Below are 16603 nucleotides of genomic sequence, written 5' to 3' on the forward strand. Positions count from 1 at the left end.
TTTAGAATATTTATATAAAAATAACATCTCAGCACTAATCTTACATCTTACTTGTAAACCTATTAAGCATTATTATGTAAAAATTAATTTTAAATTTTCCGGACTTATACCAAATAAAATTTTCGTTTAAAGCGGATATGTGTTCCTCTCATTATCTTTGTAATGCACATACGTTTAATTAAGCATGAAGCTAGTCTTTATGTGCGCACAGGTAACTGCAGCCCTTCCCCACCCCAATTGGTGGATGAGTCTTGTCATTTTAAATTAATCCCCATATCTCCTTTTACCCAGTTTGATGGGCGTGAGAAGAATTAAGCATAGCTCTGTTGTTATCAACAACACAAAAAAGCGAAGCTTAAAGAAGGAAAAATGACAAAAAATAGAATGCTTTATTTATTCAGATTGGTTTAATATAATGGATCTTATTCAAAGGTTTGAAATAAGAGTGTCCCAACTAACCTCGGTCTTCCCTAAAAATATAGAATTGGCCCAGCATGAAATTGTAATGTGAACTTGTTATATGGTGAGTTAAGGATGTGTTTGAACAGAATTTATAAATAAAAATGAATGGAAACGAATTTTGCTAATCATTGAAATTGAAAATCGTTATTTTGAAACATTTGCATTTTATTTTACTTCGGGGCCCTTTTCATTCCCAAAACAGTCTCTTAGATATGCTATTCTGTACTACGAAAAATATTTTTACAATTAATATAATTAACAAATCAAGAATATTTTCCCTCTTTGGCGGAATTTTTAAATATCATTTTAAGCTAATAAAAAGTTATTCTCCTATACTATCCCTGCTACTCTCTCCCCGAAAAACGAAAGCAATATCTCAAAGTGATAATTTTTTAAAATAATGATTAAAACTAAAATTTCTCAGAAAAATAGAATTTTAAAGAAAATAAGTGTGTGAAACCAATATTATCTGAAAAATATAACTCCGCCCACAAGACCTGTAAAAAGTAGGCCTAAAGTCCTTAATGAAGTTTATGGGGTCAGAACTCCAAAGCCCCCCTCTCCCCATTTAAAAAAAAAGAACAATATCTTATCACTTAGTATGTTTATATTGGACACCGTGTTAATAACTACTGGAAAAGCGTGAAATTAACAATTAGTTATCAAATTTCCGTAGATGCTGCTGTAAAATTATCCGGTATTTAGTTTATTTATTACCGTGTTAACTCAGGCTAATTTATATAGATAAAGGAGCTCGAGGCCAATCCCAGATGTCTTACCGATATTTTCTTTCGATTCTGTAAAAATCAGTCTGCAACCAGTTTTGATACCTGGTGCTTAAATTCCCAAATCAGATTTGGGTGGGTAAAAAAAACCCTAACAAAATTATTATATCATTGAGATACTTTGATATTTTCATGGTGATTGGGATGGGATAAATAGTAGAAAAAGATTCGAGGCAAATATTTCATTTTATCATTTATCCTTTTGAAAGTTTTGACTTCCGAGCTCAGCAATATTTTTTTTCATTTAAAAGTTAATTATTTGAATAACTTATATCAAAATTGCCTAGAAGAGTAAGGAGATATCAAAGCAAATCCAAAACCGTACGAGTTATTTTGTAATCATTATATGTCCTACTGCACATAATTAATTTCTATTCTGTTATGATTCTAATATTAAAATGTCAAATAATAAGTATAATATTGCGAATGCGAATATACATTTTTATATTTTAATTTTAAAGCTATTATAAAAAAAGGTTATAAAATATAAAAATTTTCAATATTACAATTGATCGTATTTCGTTCAAGCTTATTTAACTTCTTAAATATCTTATTACCAGGGTTTCATGTCAAGAATAAATGCATATACAGGAGTCATCCGGTAATGCTATATCATTCGTATTCATTAAAATAAATTTTTATTCATTATTTATTACAATGTAAATCGATTTTTTTGTTATCATATTTTAAAATAAAATCTATAAAATCTATATTACATATTAACTACTGAAGCCTAAATCTCGGTTTAAGAAAACGTATAAGAAGCAGATGGTTAGAAATAATAATATATGTAGTATACAAACAAAAATACATTGTTTATTATTTATTTTTTTAATCTGTTTCTTTCATATATTTATAACCGCAATTTAGTTTGATTGACTAATAAATACCGTACTATATTTTTATTATATATACTAAAAGGAGGAATCGATGTGTGAATGAAGATCGGTAGAGTTAATGCATACCTAAATGAGTTATTTGATTAAAATATATATGGTCTCACCCTCCCCCCTTCATCCCCACAATGTTAAAAATATTTAAATTATAAGTAGAGTTTATTAACAAAAAAAATCAGAAATTAAAATATATAATAATAATATTAATACCATTGATTAAAAAAAATATCAAATCTTTTTTATTATCTTTCCTACAAAATTCAAAATAAATAGATCGATCATAAATATAAAATACTACTAATACTATAATAAATATTTAATATTTTTTTAACCAACTCTATTAATTCTTATTAATGTTATTTTTTGAAATATTTTAAAAAGATTTTGAAAAATATGTAAATTTATTTATTATTTATTATTTATTATAAATTTTAAATTAAATATTTATATATTTATATATTTTATTTAATAAACACGCCTAAATAAATAGTAAAACTAATATAATATTATCGTTTATTTTAACCAAAACCTGAATTTCTTTTGAAAATATCCTTATTTATCGGGTAAAATTCATTGTTTGTATTTAAATTTATATTTTAAAAAAATGACAATAGCTTATAAAACATTTTTAAAATGATCTTTTTTTCGGAAGAAAGTTCAAATAAAATGAAACCTATTAATTCATATCATATTTTAACCCTCGAAAACACATTGTGGGGAAAAGAGGGGGGTAGTTTTATGATCATCCCCAAAGAATTTTAAAATGTGATTACTTAAAATCTTTTAGGTCGGATTTTTCAATAGTTTTATAATTATATGTGAAATTTTGCAAAATAATTTTTGCGTCTACTTAGTAGTTGTCATTTATAACTGATTTTCTGGCGCTTGGGGTGACTATATCACTTAATAATTCCTGTAACTTTTTTTTCATATATTTTAACCTTTAAGCATTGGTATTAGTGATCTGCATCGGGCCTAATTTTTTAAGCCCGGCCCGAAATTTTGTTTGAAAAAGTTTTGCCGGCCCGAACCCCAAATTTTTTTAAAAAGATTTCCCGGCCCGAACCCGAATTTTTTTTAAAAAAAATTTACCAGCCCGGCCCGACCCAAATTTATTTAAATATAGAAATTAATTTTTATAATTACTCAAAATAAAAGACATATGTTATATGGCGTTTAGTCTCAATAAATAAAATCAAAAATTTTTATTTTACTTAAAAAATTCAATATAAAATTGATAAATTTAGATATATTTAAAAAATTTCCAAGGTCCGACCCGACCCGGCCAAAATTTATTTAAAAATATTAGGTCCGACCCGGCCCGAACCCTTTAAATAGAATTGGCCCCGAGCCCGGGCCTTATTTTGCAGATCTCTAATTGGTATATTAACTAAAAAAACCTTTCAATTAGTAATTATAAATAATAACCCTAAACGAATATTCTATATCATTAATTTCATTAATCTTTTAAATCATATTATGATGGCATTTAAAATAATGAGCCAGTTTTACGAATTTTTTTATCACTTATATAGTTATTTAATATAATTTTTTAAATATAAAAGCTTTAAATTAATTTAATCGGAGATATAGTATTGTTTTTAAGAACCCCTCCTTGCTTCTCCATTAATTTATTTTCCACCATGACTATGGATAGTTAAGTCCGTCCAAGCTTTTAAAAATTTTGCCTTAGAGCCGGCTCCGGGCTGGAATATCTCTGATAAAAGTCATATTCTAAATAGTTAACCCCCCCCCTGATGGGTAAATCTTAAAGGATATTTCATAAGATAATTATTCGGAGATATAGTATAATCTAATTTTATTTTGAATTCCTATGAACCCCACCTTGCTTCTCATTTAATTTTTTCCTACCTGGACTATGGATAGCTAATTCTGTCCATGATTTTAAAATTATACCAATTTAGAGCTTGCTCTTAGGTCTCTTAGTCATAATTCTAAATAGTTAATCCCCCCCCCCCTTCTTTATTTTTTAATAAGATAATCTAAAAATAATAATAATTTTACTTTTTATAATAACTATTATTTTAAAAACGACATTTATAATCTCTAACATAACGCAAATAAAATAAATTGATTTAATTTTTCTTGATGTATGTTTTTAACGTTCGGAAGAATTCCCAAATCACTGGACAGGACAGGGCAGGGAACATACATTATATTAAAGTTATTATTATGTGGATTAAATTTTGATTGCTATTTTTTATTTGAAAAATTATTTTGTAATTATTATAGAAACGTTTTCTTCCTTTGGTGATATTTATTTATAAATATCCCCATTAAATTAAATATAATGAATAAAATATTCTTAATCCATTTGACATTATATGCATAAAGAATTGCCAGGTAAAATTATTAGATTGTGCTAGATTTTCGTAAAAATATTTTTTTGAGACTTCGCCCAAACTAATTCCTAGGCTAAAAAATAAGGATTTATTTTTCTAATATTTATTAAAATATAGGTAGAAATAAATGAAGATTGTTTTATATTGATATTTATATAAAGTAGCCAATATGTAATGGCCATTATTTATATAAAATCCCGTAATTTCATTGGTTATCAGATAAAATATAATAAATTTAAAAACAAAGGATCCAATAGAAATTAGGAATTGAATTTATTGATTTTGAAATTTTTTTGGAGGAATGTGCGAAACTTTGTGGGAGTTTTTGTGTTATATTTTGAAAATTTAAAAAAGTGGTAGAATTGAGTTGAGCTGAGTGATATATTTTAACTTTTAAAAAAGTGGTAGTCCATTAGTCAATGTGGTAGACCTTTTAACCTTGTATGCAAATGGATATAAATTCTTGATAATTAATAAAATCAAAAAATTAACTAAAAATAAGAAATGATGAAGTGCAGATTATTAAAAATGGTTTTAAAAAGATATAATATTGTCAACTTGAGAAACCAGTGGCGAAACTGGGAGGAGCAAAAATTATATTAAGTATAGAGAGGTCTCAAAGTCGAAGAAGAGAGTTTAGCCCGCCCCTTCATGTTTTAATTTTTTAACCCCCTATATTTGCCCAAGCTTTTTAAACTCCCGCTCTCTTGTTTAAAAATTTTGTTACAGCTTGCTTGATGTTAAAAAAGTTATAATATTGATTGGTTCTATATTATTACATAAAATATACAATATTTATTAATTTAAATATTAGTCAGGTTTCCTATCCCGCCCGTAATATTTCAACCACTGAAGATTTGAAATAACACAATCAATATCAACATTTTTCTTTAATATTTAATTTATCTCAAATAAGATTAATAATTTGCTATATCTTTTTAAATAATGTTGAATTTATTTTTTATAAAATAAAATTCTAGGATAAGTGAGCGTAGAATACACTTTTAGCTATTATTACTCTTCATCAGTACAAATTATAAATGAACTTTTTTACATGTCATTTTAAACCTAGCTTTATTAATTAAAAATATCTATCATAATATTTAAAACACTATATAATTAAAACACTATTAAAATAAATACACAATTTCATAATTATGTTCCCTAAAAAGAACCCTAATTATATCTAAAAATTTATAATTGAATATTTTGACGTATATATATAAAATCTTTGGGTTCTTTTGTAAAATGCTGGATCTTGTTGCCAAGATTTTTAAAACTAACAGGTTAATGGCGATAAATGGTCTTTTGTGGATGTGACTATTGGAATAAAAAGGAAGTTGTGAAGATTTTTGTATTTATTGATCCTTTTTTTCTGCTTGGGTTAGCGGATTGATATTGATGTTTGAGGGTAATGAAGAAATGCATTTGTAGTTCCATATTAGTGATTTGTCGGGGGCCCAAGGTATAGTTGTCATACCATCAGTTCTTAAGTCATCTACGTGAGATAAATTTAATTTGTGGGCTCAAAATGGTTCTGAATGTGGCTGCTGCTGGATATATTTCATGATTTAGTGCTGTGAGGCGCTGGTGTTGCCTTTATACAATCGAGGCTGTGCCTACCCTTTGAATCAACCTATGATTTGCATTTGATACTAGAATATGTCTGTACGATTCACAACCTAGATGTAAACCAATGCCAGCTCTTACTAGTTCGTCTGATAAAAGATTATCAAGGTTACGACTGGGAGGGATTTTAATAATTCATGACCACCAAGTCTATCAGCTGATTAAAGGAGTTGAATGCTATCTAAAGGTGGATTGACTGATATATCGGTTTGGTATTTATGGACCTTTTCAAATTCTGTCCCAAAAAGGCATACAACATGGGGATCCATGAAGACCACTTCTTTTTTGCTTCGAAATCCATCATCTCATTTATCAAATTAAACAAAATTTTAACCTAAACTTTAATCTGTGGGACCATCTGCGACCCCTCAGCTAATGTACTTAGCGCTTTAAAATACTTGGAAACCAATTCCCAAGCTATCGGCCTTACACTTAACATAAATAATGAATTATGTTTTTTAAACAATAAGTCACCAAATTAGGAAGGCTATTAAAATCATTGTCCCCTATAGTTTAAAACTAATAGGATCCCCATTATCGAATGCTACCAATTCAAAGATTTCCTTCATACCATTTTTAAAATCTTTTATAGCATGGAGTACATTCTATGCCATCTACCGGCACAACAAAGTTTATTTATAATACGCAAATGCCTATATATACCAAAATTTTAGCACATTTTCCGATCATCATCTTTTTTTTAAAAACAACGTATTCATATCAAAAATTCAGGATAAATTTAAAAAATTTCTAGAAAAAATTTTAAACATAAACTTAAACTATTTAATTGGTCACTCGCCCACTTACCTTCTAAATTAGGCGGTTTATACTTTTTGCCACTCAATCTTTTATCCTTATCATCATTTTTATATCCAGATTAACAAACATTTTTATTTCAGGGTTCATATGCCCTACCGTTCGTTTATTAGATGACGTAATTAACAAATGGAAGGCTAATATACCCATTAATACTCAAATACCATCAATCATCACACACAAAAAAATTTTCACATTTTTAACTTCGAAATACAAAACTGATATATCAGTCAATTCACCTGTAGATTGCATTCAACTCCTTCAATCATCTGATAGACTTGGTGATTATGAATGGTTAGAATCAGTCCCTATTCGTAACCTTGGTAATCATTTATCAGATGGACAACTGAGAGTTCCCTTTGGTTTATGTCTAGGTTGTTCGTACATCCTCATACTTGCATCAAATGCAAATCACCTGTCGATTCAAAGGGCAGGCAGGGTCTTATTTGTATATTTAGTCAAGGGCGACACCAACACCACACAGCAATAAACTATGTAATAAATCGAGGTTTAGCAGCTGCCCACATTCTGAACTATCTTGAACCCACAAATTTATCTCAAGTAGATGGCTTATGACCTGATGGTATGACAACCATTAGGGCCCTCGGAAAATAACTAATATGATTACACATGCGTCTCTTCATTCCCCTCAAACTTAAACATCATTCAACTAATAAAGGCAGAAACTAAAAAGATTAACAAATACAAAAATTTTAGCAACTATATATTCACTTCATTAGTGACTTCCACAAACGGCCATTTTTCGCCAAAAACCTATAGGTTTTTAAAAAATCTAGGCAATAAAATACGGCTTTTTACAAACGAAGCCAGAGGAGAATTTTTATATATGCTCCAAAAAATTCAAATAGAAATTTTTAGACATAATTATGGTTATTTCTTGGGAACTCATTTATAAAATTGTATTTTTAATTATATATTTTTTCCATTTTTTATATTGTTTTATGGTATTTAAATTTGATCTTATATTGATAAATAGTTATAAATTAAAAAAAAAATATTAAAGTTGTAGAATTTTTTTTTATAAGTGATGATTGATCGTAAATGAGTGCAGGGCCGTAGCAGGAATTTTCACTTAGGGGGGGGGGGGCAAGTGCTTACTTGGGGGGGGGGGGCACTATTTTTTTAAAATCAAACAAATAATTACGCATTCATAGAAATTTTTTCCTATTTTTATTAAAAATTTAATAACAAAATAATACTATAATATGAATATACAAAACAAAATAATACTATAATATGCATATACAAAACAAAATATTACTATAATAGAACGACGATTTTTATTTTTAAATTTTAATATAAATGAACTAAAAGATAAATTCTTCCTTTTTTCATACGCCATTAATACTAAATTTTGTTTACGTTTATCCTTCATAGACTCTCTACTGCTCGATAAAACTCTCTTTAATGTAGAGAACGAGGCCTCACAAGAAGCCGTTTATTGCTGCTGAGTAGCATTTATATAATTCTTTAAATGCATGATTATATTTTTTTTTATACATAATATGTAAGATATTTTCAAAATTATATTTTCTTTAGCTTCTAAAGCTAGCAATCCTTTTGCTATCTTCATTTCATGATGCAGTGTTTCCAATGGGGCCATTTTATCTGATAAAAAATAATCAGGGTCAGGGGGGGGCAATGTATTAAAAGATGGAAAAAGATTAAAATCATCTTCTGTAAATCGGTCTAATCAGTTTCTGAAATTTGTAATACTAGTAGTTTGTAGAGGTGATGTTGCTTGACATTTGTTTAACTTTAACTTAAAATAAGAGTTAATAACTGATTGTTTCTTCATAATTTTAAAATAAACGCTGTAAAATAAAATAACTGGTTATATATTATAATATAAATGTGATACCTATAGAGAATGTTATAAACAACAAAAAAAAATGAAAAAAAAAATGAATGAATGATAATTTAATATTGGGTAAAAATAAAAATAAAACTGGATAGAAAAAAATTTACAAACTAGACATGTTTGTAGAATAAATATTCAAAATTTATTTTAAAAATACAAAAATAATCAATTCTAAATAGACATATATTAAAAATATAAAAATAATCAATTCAAAAAAAAAATTTCAAATTGGGGGGGGGGGGCCAAAGATTTTTTCTGGGGGCCAGGTTTGGGGGCCAAAATTTTTTTGGGAGTGTTAAAAGGTATATTAGCCTCCCATTTGTTAGTTGCTTCAACTAATAAACGAGCGGGGGGGGGATAGGAAGCCTGTGATCATTGAGTTGTTTATTATTCTGGATGATTAAAATGACAAGATAATTGAGTGGAAAAAGGTCTGCAATTTAGAAGGTAATTGAGCGAATGATAAATTGAATGGGTTTAATTTAATATTAAAAGTTTTCCCAAATATTTTGAATTTGTACTGAATCTTTGATATGAATTCGTTGTTTTTAAAAAAGGATGTTGAACGGAAGAGGCAAAAATTTTTGAATTTATAGGCATTTTCAAATTTAAAACAAAGAATGTGCTCCACGTTGTAGAAACTTTTGAAAATATTTTGAAGGAATTCTTCAGACTTGTATTAGCTATCGGGGGACCCTAAAAGGTTAAGCTGCCAGGAGTGATGATTTTGAGCCTTCAAAATTTTGTGGCTTGTTGTTTAGAAAGCATAATTCAGTTTTATTTATGTTTAGTGTGAGGTCGGTAGCTTGGGAATTGGTTTCAAAATATTCTAAAGCACTAAGTACGTTAGCTGAGGAGTCTCAGATGGTTACATCTTCTAAATACCATTGGTATTTGCTAAGAGGTTTGGGTATTAGAAAACATTATAAAAAGAGTGGGTGCAATTCAAAGTTGATAGTGCCAATTTTTTTATTCCACAAAGATTTTTTTAGATAGTGTTGTTAAACGGTTAGATTTGAGCCAATTTTTAAAAATGGCTGACTCAATGTTTTAGCCAGAAAAATATTGCCTATGCCTCGAGATTTCATTAATGGACAAACCTTTGTTCCTTCCATCTCTAAGCAATCAGGCTTAGGGAATATGTTTCTGAATAAAATATTTAGTTAGAAAATAGGTTCATATCGAACCGTTTTACAATACTATTTTTAAACAACTTGGTTGGGCCAGATAAAATGTTTTGGGTAGTAAATGATTAAAATACCTTTAGGATTAGTTTGAAATAAATTGTGACTATTTTATATATAAAATATCCGGCAGGGCCTTGCAAATCTCTATTTTTCCTAATTTTAATGGACTAGCCCGGGCATGGTTGTTTTAAAAATAGATAGCCATAGAGGAGAGATATGCCTTAATTAACATTGGGGGTAAAAATTAGATATAGTAAAAATGTGATGGCTGGAAAATTCGTACAAAAAATTTAAGGACTGGTGTGAGCTTTTCGTAAAACTTTTACTGGCCGGGCCGATAAATTTTTTGCAAATTATAACAGGTCAGGCCAGGTGTGACAAATTTAAAAAACAGTTTAAAAAACCATAACGGGCCAGGCGAAATACGACAACTTGTGCAAAAAATTTTAACGAGGAAGCGGGTGGGGCCGAGCTTTGCAGACATCTAATGAAAAGGACTCGGATTAATTAATTTAATCACAAATAATATAAATAGTTTAAATATTTTTTAGTTTAAAATTTGTAATAATTTATGCGAAAATTAAATATTTTTTTATATTTCTAAATTTTCGAATTAAAAAAAAGAATAAAATATGATGTAAGAAATATAAGGTAAAATGTAAAATAATTAGGATTAATTAATTTAATTAAATAAACAATTTAGATATTTTTTTATTATGTGAATATCAAATATTTTTTTTTTCTTGATGAAAAATAGAAAATCAGCTATCATTTAGATAAAAAATTTGGATAAAGTATAATTTTTTTGATACATAGAATGTAACTTGCCACGACGGCAATAATTGTAATTCGATATCGTTTGATACACAAAAAATATATCAGATACACTATCGTCAATAATTTAACTCTGATATATATAATTATATTTTTTATCATTAGTTTTAAAACAATTACAAGGGCTACAACAATGCTTCTTTTGCTTACATGGATGCTTCATTACTGCCATTGTCATATTAGTAGTTGTTCATTACTAACTTTTTACTAATCGTACTCATTTCTGACATGAATGTTTTAAAATAATAAGTCAGATAGAAACTTTTTTCTTAGCAAAAATTTCCTCCAAAATATTATTTCTAATTTCATAATTTCGAACACAATAATTTCCAAAGTCTTTCTTATATCTTTTTCGTTTTCCACATATTTTTTTCTTACTATTCTTTTCCTTCATTTTTCATTTCCCTTTTTTATTCTCTGCATAAATATGCTTAGTTATTAGTTATATTTATACAATTTGGTATGTCATTAGCAAAATAGAATATTTTTGGTATAATATTAATGTATTTATTAACATTAATCTTTTTCTACAATATAGAATTAATAAATAACATTATGAAAATTTAAAAATAGATATCCCCTTCCATCCTCCCTCTATTTTTTTATTGAATTATTTTTAGTATAATAATATAATATTTTTAAATTCTTTAAACTCCTAGGTTTTCACATCAAATAAATTTTTTTAAAAACAAATTAATACTTTCAACTTTGAAATGACAGTTAAAATATAAATTATAGGTAATTTTTATTTGACAATTAGTTTTACTCGCTTATAGTCATTGAAAGAGTTTGGCCAGAAGCAGGTAACACATGAACCCGGTCACATCTAAGAACCAAAACCACCTCATAAAATTTATTGGAATTAAAATCCTTATAAAATTTTCAGGAATCCATCCATAACCGATTATATTTAAAATAAAGTTAATTTATGTGTATTGTTATAAAATTTTATGTGATTTATTTTAGATAATTTATTTACCGTTTAAATCTTTCGAAGGCTGGAACCAGGACTTCCTCCTTTTTGGATTTTTAGAAACGGAGCCTTTTTAGATTCTGATTCTAGCTGCTTTTAATGGGCTTTTAAATTAAAGATGCATTTATTTAATTTATCATAGTGTTTCTAGAAAAATGGAGTGCTAGATTGACCATTTTATTCTCTAACCAAAAAGTAACCTTGTCATTGAAATATGAATGGCATATTAAAACAATCGTTGCTTAGAAAATAAAATTTTAATCTCCGATAATAGATTTATATTTTTTTACTACAAATCATCAGTTTGATTTTACTAATGGAATTATCTTTAATGAATTCTTTTCAGCAAAAAAACCAATTTGTTTAGGACTTGAACCGATGAGTCAAAAACCACTACACCAATATGGCGTTTCAAAAATTTAATGATTGCTTCTTTATGAGATAATTTTTTCGAATAATCATTTTTTAAGGTATTTACAACCAATCCATTTTATAATACAATTTAAAAAAAATTTTTATTTAAAAAAAGAATAAATAAAATTTTAGCTTCAGCGCCTATAATAAGAAGCGAAAGGAATAACATATCGCCTTAATTGATGGTTCTCCATGTTAAAAATTTTAACCAACTCCTGATAATTTTTTAAGAAAATTGTTAATTTTATAAAATAGACTCATACAGTTTTATCAAAAACTGCGAATATCGCCAGAAATTGCCAAAATATTTTTTATGAATGCATGTGCCTTCAAATTTGGAATCGTTATTGTATAAATGCCATCACACTTTAGATTTATGTAAATTTAATAAAATTTATTTTTTATTGTGAATTTTTTCAAGTAATCAATGTAAAAATAAAACTTTAAAGAAAACCTAGAGGATTCCCACGACTAATATTTATTTATTTACTTCGTAAAAATAATTTTTACTCATTTCTAAACAACTTATGTTCAAATAAATAAAGAAGTTCTAATTTTATTTTTTTCATTCATTCTATTATAAATGTGAGTTCTGATTCCACTTATAAAAATGCATTTTGAGGCAAAATTTAATGGTAATTGAAGAGTAAGTAACCTGGTCATTCAAGATGTAGGAAGTAGAGATCTGCAAAAGTAGGCCCGGACCGTACCAAAAAAAAAATCGGGTTCGGGCCGGGTCGGGCCTAATATTTTTTGAAAAAATTCAAGCCGGGTCTGGTCGGGCTTTGGAAATTTTTTTAATTTATCTAAACTTATCACTTTTATATTTAATTTTTTATGTAAAATAAAAATATTTGATTTTATTTATAGAAACTAGATGCCATATAACATATGTCTTTTATTTTGAGTAACTATAAAAATTAATTTATATATTTAAATGAATTCGGGCCGGGCTGGTAAATTTTTTCAATAAAATTTCGGGTTAGGGCCGGGCCGGCAAAACTTTTTAAAAAAATTTCGGGTTCGGGCCAGGCAGGCAAATTTTTTTAAACAAATTTCGGGCCGGGCCGGGTTTGAAAAATTAGGTCCGATGCAGATCACTAGTAGGAAGGGTGATTGAAAAATTAAATATGCATAAAATTGAACATTTTTTTTTAGTTTGTAAGGAGAAGGCACTATGTATTTATCTCATAGATGCAAAGGCCCGATTTGCAAAATTTAACAGATCGGACAGGGAAATTCATACTCAAAAAATAATTTTTTTATATAATAAAGAATAAGAACACAATTTTCAGTCTGATCCTACATTTTACATTTTTTTGTAATAATAGTACCTATAAAGTAAAATGTTAGATTTCAAACTCATGGGGCAGGGTTGCCAGACTAGTTTATTATCATATCCATATAGGCGTAGCCAGAAATTGGGAGCAAGGAAAAATCCCCTTTCCGGAAAATTGTCTCTTCTCGTAAATATCATTTTAAATAATAAAAGTTCCAATACAAACTCCCCATCCCCTTTTCCCCCAAAAATATATATAATCCATCACTATAAAAATAATTTGAAGAAAAATAATTAAAAGTTAATAATTTTTTTTATAATGACTATAATTTAAATATGTAGAAAAAAAGTTTATCGAGAAACAAAGTGAAAAACCAAAAATATTATTTAAAAAATGTAACATAGCCAAAAATCTATAATAGGGGATTTTAAAGACAGTCAATAAAATGTCTAGGGAAACAACAACCTAATAGTGCCCTCACTCCTTGCCAAAATCCTGACCACACCTATTTCACATCAATTAGAAAATGAATTTCATGATAAATACATTAAGTACATTTAGAATAAATTTATATATAATTTTCGCTCATTAAAACTCACTTTTAATTATCATTTTAAAACATGTGCAAAATTTTTGCTTAGGGGGCCAGAAATATCTGGGGGTAGTCCAGAAAATTCTTCCCAGTAGTTATGACTCTAGTAACCATTTTTGATTGGTAGAGTAGTTTGCAACTAGATGAAGCGATCAAAATAGGGATTTTTTATTTCCTCCCTGATGATGCTGTTTTTCTTTTGATGAAAAATTGTCATTGACTCAAAGCTTAGATGATTTTGGAGATGTTGTAGATGTCCTTGTGTAAGAAAAAAAGCCATGTGAGTGTGGAGATTACTTTTTCCGTGGTCGCAAAATTCTTGGAGATCACGTCAAAATAAGTACAATTATAAACTGATTCTTTAAGATCACACAAGAATGGTGAAATGGAAAAGTTGATAATTGATATTGTTATAGAAAATATTTTTATTTAGTTTATAAAAAATAGATTTAAAAGAGTATTATTAAATATTAAATATTAATATACAAAATATGAGCTTAATGGAATTATATAACTAAAAGGAGGAAATAGTTAATATTTTTTTTCCTTAAATAAATTGTATAAAATTATAATAATTATAAGTGCAAAAAAGAAAGAAATTACAATAATTTAATAAACCCCTGGAATTTTTGTTATTATAAATTTAAATTTAAGTGGATATTCTTTTTGAAACAGTTCTTTTAAAGGATAAATTTAAATTAATTTTATTTATTTCAAATAATAGCTTAATTTAAAAAAAAAATTTTTTTTAGAAACATATTAAATTTGTTTTCGAGTTCTAATTAAACCCAAAAATAAAATGAATAATTTATCAGCCTAATTATGGAGAAAGTATCCAATTTTGTAATGCCATTATTGATGAATTTGTTCCATCTAACTCTTTAAATCCTACCTCTTTTCGCAGCAAATTGATCTCTGAAAAATTAGACCTTGGAGATATTAGCGGTGCTGCCCGAATTTTGACAATGATATTATTTCTACTATCAGCGCTACTATTTTTTAATTATCCATTGGCAACCCCTTCCAACATTTACCACCAGCATGGCTATTCTCCTATTCCCTTTACCTTTGATGAAGTTTGAAGTGTTTAAAGTTCTTTAAGAAGGGTAGGTTGTTTAAACGAGTTCAGGCAAAGTTTTTTTCCTTAATTTAATCGAATGCTTTGATAATGGCTTTATTGACTCTTTACTAAAATCATTAACCAACTTTGTAATAATTTAGCAAGGTGATCCACTAGGTCCTGCTCTTTAATATAGATATTCAGGATTTGATCAAATATTTAAAGCTTGATTTTAACTTAAACCTAAATTTATGGTATGCTATGTCGGTCATCGAGTATTGAAATGGAATCTTCGAAAATCGCTCTTTCCTTAAATAGAAAAAAATGCGAGATATTTTCCCTCAACAATAGGGATTATATCCCTCCCCCAGATTTAAAAATCATTCCGCACGAGAAACTCTGTCTTTTAGGTTCTCCTGTCAAAATTTTTTGACAATTTGATTCAATCTCTTTTTAATTCTCTAATCTTCCCACTCATGAGTTTTTCTCCTCACCAAATAATGTTTTTTCTTTGAATTCTTTCACATTTTTAAATCTTTCCCGGCTTCCAATATACTCTCCTTAAGTCCTTCGAATTAAAATTTAAACATTTAATCGAATCCCTTTTGCTCCTAAGGTTTTCTGATTTTTGGTTATTTGCCCTTTGCCGGTTTACCAAGGAGGACTTAACTTTTAACCCCCCCCCCTCCCCCATTATAATGGCAATTGTTTGTTTTCTTTCTTCACAGGCATCTATTAACGACTCTATTTCCTCGCTTGTCGAGTTGAACGATCCACTTTTAGCTTCGGCCAAACAATCTTGGCTTACTCTAGTTCTTTAAGGGTACAATCACCCCGTTTCCAGCCATTTAAAGAGCTTCCTAATTCCCATGTTTCAATGTGCATTTGAAAAACTTTGTTTGTGTCCCGATTTAACTAACCTTCTACTACTCAGAAATGCATAAAAAATCCTAACGGCAGTGAATGGCTAGACGCGATCCCAAGTAGGAAAAAGGAAATGTTACATAAACGATAGGTTTCAAATTTCCATTAACCATAGGCTAGGTTGTCTTTTCCAGTCTGTTGACATTTATGTTGCCTGCAATAAGCAAGTTAATCCATTCTAGACATTGTTTCTCTTGCCTTAAAGTCAGTAGCCGTTTTTTGTGACATGACAATCTAAAAAGGTAGATCGGCAAATCTTTGATTTCGGCGGTTTCCCCAATAGTTTGAAGCCGTTTGGTCATTTAAATGAGGATGATAAGCATCCCGATGGCATGTCTTTGACATCTTGGCTCGGCGGGAAATGACTTGTATGGAATGTGTCATGTGCTTCATCATTTCCATTCAATAGATACTCTGACCTCTTGGAACTTCAAAAAATTAAAAAATGCAATAAATATAGGTCTCTCTTAAATTCTTTTATTTTTATCTCTCTAATCTTTCGTGTT

At 28.3% G+C, this 16603-nt stretch overlaps 1 protein-coding gene across 2 annotated transcripts in view; it reads left to right on the plus strand.

Moving 5' to 3' along the window:
* The first annotated feature begins 2616 nt into the window (after positions 1-2616).
* Positions 2617-16603, plus strand: part of LOC135928337 (calcium-activated potassium channel slowpoke-like) — a 90494-nt gene continuing 76507 nt past the window's right edge. For both annotated transcript variants that reach the window (XR_010572296.1, XM_065464782.1), the window contains exon 1: positions 2617-2706. The gene's annotated coding sequence lies outside the window, so the exon portion shown is untranslated. The remainder of the gene's footprint in view (positions 2707-16603) is intronic.

The sequence above is a fragment of the Gordionus sp. m RMFG-2023 genome, chromosome 4 (genome assembly GCF_954871325.1).
Source record: "Gordionus sp. m RMFG-2023 chromosome 4, tfGorSpeb1-WG-v2, whole genome shotgun sequence".
NCBI classification, from domain to species: Eukaryota; Metazoa; Nematomorpha; class Gordioida; order Chordodea; family Parachordodidae; genus Gordionus; species Gordionus sp. m RMFG-2023.